Raw genomic sequence first — 6,017 nt, 5'->3', positions numbered from 1 at the left:
AGCCTCAGACACTTGACACTTACTAGCTCTGTGACCCTGGGCAAGTCACTTAACCCCCATTGCCCCACAAAAAAGAAAAAACAAAAAGAAAGAAAAGAAATAATTACAGTCAAGCAACATGAGTCTGGCTGTGGCCCAAAAACCAGGTCTCTTTGTGCATTGGGTGCCCACTACCTCTTCATCCTGAGGTGGGTAACACATTTCATCAAAGGGCCTCTGGTCATTGCATCGATTGGTTATTGTCAGCCAATAAGCATTTATTAAATACTAACTGTGTGCTAGGCGGTGTGCTAAGCATTGACGATACAAAGAAAGGTGAGTTCACAGTCAAATGGGGGCAACATACCAGCAACTATGCACCAACAAGTCAACTCCAAGATAGATGGGAGAGAGTCCACAGAGGGAAGGCGCTTCCTGTAGAAGGCAGGATTTGGTTGGGACTCGAAGGAAGCCAAAGGCCAGGGTCCCTGCATCACAGGAGAAGTGAGGAAAACTAAAGTGTGTAAAGGCTGGAGAGAAGGGGGCAGGCCCAGGACATGAGAGATTTCCAAGGCCAAACAGGATTTCATATTGGATCCCTTGCATTCCCTATTCAAGCCCAGAGACCTGCCTCCCTACAATTGAGGGGAGAGTCTGGGGGTTTTCACTGGGTCACCCTACACCTGGGAGGACAGAATCTGGAAACGACGAGCCCCAGGATGCACATGGATGGGTGGATAGCACATGACGGGGAGGGGAGGGGAGGCCCAGCCTAGTTACTGCTTGTTCCTAGAGGCTGCTGACAAGTCGCAGGGCATAGATTAGCAGAAGGCCACCCACACCATGATTTTCCTTCCATGGGATGACTTTTGTTTTCAGTAGCAGACAGAGTGTCCATTCCCATGACTTCATCAGCTGGGTCTTTCCCTCAAAGTGAGGAGACAATGGTAGAGTGAGAAAATGAGAGAGAGAGAGAGAGAGAGAGAGAGAGAGAGAGAGAGAGAGAGAGAGAGAGAGAGACAGCTTGAGTACATCAGTCTGCTGGGAGCCACAAGCCAAGGCAGTGACATGAGAGCTCAAGAATGAGGATTCAGTTTCAGCAGATCGTGAAGGGGTGTGTGTGTGTGTGTGTGTGTGCACATGCACACACACACACACACACACACACACACGTGCCTTCTTTCCATCCCTCCCACCCTCCTCTGTTCCTTAGATCTTTCCATGTTGGAGCCCATCCATCATTTCCCAAGCATAGCCCTCCCCACAGACATGGTAAGTTGATTTAACAGAATGGGATGAATGTCAGTTCCCATCAGAGCACTCTGTTTCACGCTGACCTTTGACCCATCTAAGATCATTGACTCCGATTGAAGGTTCTAGAGTAGGCTCCCAGAACTGGAAGGGGGAGGAAACACAAGCAGAGGAGCCCTATGCCACGGCCGGCTTGCCTCCCTTCTGTCCCAGAGGCCCAGGCAGGTTGGGCCCTGATGCTGAGATGGAATTCCATGTGGATTTGCCCAAGGATTCAAACCAATTTGTTGTGGGCCCTCTGGCAGCTACAATGACATCATTTGTGTTTCTCACTGTTTGGGAAAATAGCAACCGCTCCTGCCATCTCCATCAGCCAGTGCTCAGGACTTCACAGAGTGTCCTCTTCCACCATAGGATTTTCATGATGTCACAGGTGCCCTGAGAGGCCTTTTGAGAAACATTGATTACCCCCTTGTCCTCATTCCAACTAACACACACACATCCAGTAAAATTGCAGGCCGACTGAGCTCAGTGAATGAGCTTTGAATAGGTTTCTGTCTCTTCAACTTCAAGGAGACATTTCAGCTCTTAGCCAGACAAAGGAATTACCCTGCTGCTGAAAACAGCAGAATTGCATTATTGGAGGCAATTGAAGAAGTCATGTGGTCCAACTCACAAGAATCTTCTTTACCAGGTCCTCAGTTAATGGTGCAGCCAACCTTTGCTTGAAGCCCTTCAAGATCAGGGAGCTCACTACCTCTAGAGGCAGCCCCATTGAACTTTTGGGTATATCTGCTTTTCAGAAAGTTCTACTGAATATGTCCCCACCATTGCCCCATGATTACTACTAGTTCTGCCTTTTGGGGCTAAGCAGAACAGGTCCAATATCTCTTCCACATATTCCAAATATTCCTTTTCTTTCCTTTTTTTCTTTTCTTTTCTTTTTTTTTTTTGCAGGGCAATGAAGGTTAAGTGACTTGCCCAGGGTCACACAGCTAGTAAGTGTCAAGTGTCTGAGACTGAATTTGAACTTAGGTCCTCCTGAATCCAGGGCTGGTGCTTTATCCACTGCACCACCTAGTTGCCCTATTCCAAATATTTGAAGACAAATTTACTGATTCAGTGCCATAGAACTACTTATGGTATTATATTTTTAGACATATATAAGATAACAAAATTCATTTGGGGCAACATAAGGTTGAGGTCTCAAAGGAAATAATGGGGGAAAACCATAGGAATGAAATAGATATTGTCTTGCCAGCCTTAAATTCTATTAAAAAGCAGCATAATAGGGGCAGCTAGGTGGTGCAGTGGATAGAGCACTGGCCCTGGAGTCAAGAGGCCCTGAGTTCAAATCCGGCCTCAGACAGTTGTCACTTACTAGCTGTTTGACCCTGGGCAAGTCACTTAGCTCCAACTGCCTCACAAAAAAGAGAAAAAAGCAGCATAATAAAGTTATTATTTTTGTTTTGTTTCATTTTTTACTAAATTTGTGCCTAGTGTGGTGGGGTGTTTTTTTTTCTTTTGCAGGGCAAGTGTAGTGTTAATAAAACAGGAAAATATCTCAGTAGAACAGATTAGATAAAGGAGAACCAGCAGCAATTCAAAAAAGTAGCCCAGTGGAAAATTAACAACATGAATTACTGAGGAATATATTTCCAGTTGAGGTGGGGAATGCTGTGAAAAGTAGGAAATAATTTGGCGGAAATTAGATTTACATCAGCTATTTACACCATATACTACAACAAACAAAAATAGGTATCTGTGACCTAAATGTAAAAGGTCACAACTTAAAAAAGAAATGTATTCCAGAATGAGGGCTAGAAGCAGAATCCTGAAACCAATAGGTGATAGAGAAGATCCTAAAACTCAAAACAGACAATTTTGACTAAATAAAACTAAAGCTTTTGTAAGAAAAAAATCGATGTGGAGAAAATAAGAAGAGTTGCTGCCAAGTGGAACAAATATTTAGATTAAGTATCACTGATTAAGGGGCAGCTAGGTGACACAGTGGATAGAATGTCAGGCTTAGAGTTAAGAAGAACTGAGTTCAAATCTGGCCTTAAACACTTACTAGCACTGTGACTCTGGGCAAGTCACTCAACCCTGTTTGCCTCAGTTTTCTCATCTGTAAAATGAGTTGGAGAAGGAAATAACAAACAATCCCAATGTCTTCGCCATGAAAACTCCAAATGGGGTCATGAAAAGTTGGACATGACTGAAAACAACTAAACAACAAAATCACTGATTAAAGACCAATATCCATGATACAGAAATAATCAGCAGAAATACTTAAGATTATGAACCATCACCCAATAGAAAAGTAGCAAATATGAGTAAATGGCTTTCAAAAGAAGACTTGAAAGATTTCAAGAACCATATGAAAAGATGCTCTATATCAGTCAGTCAGTACATAAACATTTATTAAGGAGTTTCCTCACCAGGAATTTCCCATTAAAAAAAAAATCCCCATCACAAATCTGGTTTTTATAGCATCCCCAACAAATGATGATTCACTTAAAGACCTGTATAGATGGGGAACTCATTGCATTTCAAGGTAGCCTATCTTGGCCATCTCTAAGGTGTAGGAAATTAAATCATGTCTTTTTTTTTTTTTTTGCGGGGCAATGGGGGTTAAGTGACTTGCCCAGGGTCACACAGCTAGTAAGTGTCAAGTATTTTAGACTGAGGTCGGATTTGAACTCAGGTACTCCTGAATCCAGGGCTGGTACTTTATCCACTGCACCATCTAGCTGCCCCCTAAATCATGTCATTTTGCGAGAAGCAGGATGTTTTCAAAAGAATCTGGAGATACTTAAATGAACTGACACAAAGTGAAGAGAGTAGAACCAGGGGAACATTGTACACAGAAACAGCAACATTGTACAACAATCATTGATGAAAACATGAGAAGACTTCCACAGATGATTTTCTACAACACACCGTAACTACACAATCACAAAAAAGACTCCAAGATGTTGGGAATTCAGGAGTTTACTGTTCTTATGCATTAACTATATATAAAAACTCTAGTCGGCTAGAACAAAAAGCAAACGTACAGGCTCTCCTCTAACGAGGTGTCCCCCATGTCTATGTATAAGATCATAATTTATTATGCATACCAAGGCACAAATCAGGGAGACAAACACTCACCAAAGTTGTCTTCTACTCTCATAGTGTCCTGTGCAGAGACCAAATGTGGAAGACCAAATAGGGGGTGCCACTCACCATATGCTTCTGCTTATAGGCAACATTGTACATTAAGTCCCAGAATCCTATAAACCATCTTCAACGAGACCCACAAACACTCAAAAAGAGGTCTGCCTAATTATGGACACTGGAAAAGCAAAGGGATATAGAATGCTTATGTCTGAGCACATAACTTGTGGTTGAGTGGAAAACCCATTGAGTTAGTGTATCCTGGATAGATAAAATACAGACCTTTCCAAAGGACAATGAACCAGACTGAGGACTTAATAGAAGCAGCCACAGCTGCCTGGTTTGCATCTGGGAAATAGTGCTTTTAGTCTTCTCTGCCACAAATGTCCACCTTTCTTTAAAAATCAATATTCTGACGAATCTACATGAGTTAGAAGTGATGGAGAAGCACAGTCTCCAAAGGTTCAAAATTATGGACCACCCACAAGTCAGTGGAAAGATGCATGGTGGGAGGAAGTAGGTTGCAGCCTGTTACCAATGATCATGGAAGAAGGAAGTAGTGTAAATGATACCATCTGGGGCATGTATGATTGAAAAAGGAGATGGTCTGGTTTTGTCATGAGAGGGAAAAGCAGTTTTGCACTGTAGTTCATGGGATATTACAAGTGTCAGAAGAAGGATTATAGAAAGGTGCGGAGATCCTACATGGAGAATTTTAGGGCAAATATGGAGAAGAATGGCACAGAACATCTGGGTTATATTCTACACAAGGAGAGAGTCTTGTCAGAAGATCCACCCCTCTTATCCTAGCTATGCCACCACCACTAACAACAACAACAACGGCAATAATGACAAATGCTCATATAGCACTTTAAGGTTTGCAAAGTTCTTTATAAATACTACCTCATTTGAGTCTCACAATAACTGAGAGGTAAGTGCTATTATTATCTCCATTTTACAGATGAGGATACTGAGGCACTGAGAGGTTAAGTGACTTAAATGTCACTAGAGGGACACAGCTAGTAAGTGTGTGAGGCTGAATTTGAACTTGGGTCTTCCTGACTTCAACACCAGCACTCTATCTACCATGCTAACTAGCAACAGAATACTTGCAGCCCTTTTTCCTTTTCTTTCCCTTGCCTTTTTGCTGTTTATTTAACAATCTAAAATACAGTTTCCGCCCAAGAGTAGCATATGTGTTTTTGAAAACTGTTTGTGGACTCTTTGGGTTCCTTATATTTTTTCTGTATCTGTTTGTGGTGTTCTGTGGAGTCTTTGTGTCTTCTGCATTTTATTTGAGGAGATATAAAGACTGTCCTTTATGCATATGAATTTATAACTTGCATGCTTATACAGAAGCTGGGGACACTTTTTACCTACATCTGTGGAAACCTATACTCATCATATTTGGATGCTTTTCCTGGTATAAACATCAGGTGGGGACATGACAAGCCCAAAGAGAAAATGACTTATCTAGGTTACTTGGCAGGATGAGACCTTTCCTAAGTGACCCTAAGGTCTTGTGGAGACCCTGGCACATGAGCCACATGTATTATAGCTCTCTGTTTTCATGGTCCTCTACTAGAAAGTGATTGATATTACTAAAACACACACAACCACATCACCCC

Source organism: Dromiciops gliroides, chromosome 3 (assembly GCF_019393635.1).
Source record: "Dromiciops gliroides isolate mDroGli1 chromosome 3, mDroGli1.pri, whole genome shotgun sequence".
NCBI lineage: Eukaryota > Metazoa > Chordata > Mammalia > Microbiotheria > Microbiotheriidae > Dromiciops > Dromiciops gliroides.
Note: the sequence above shows the minus strand (reverse complement) of the source record.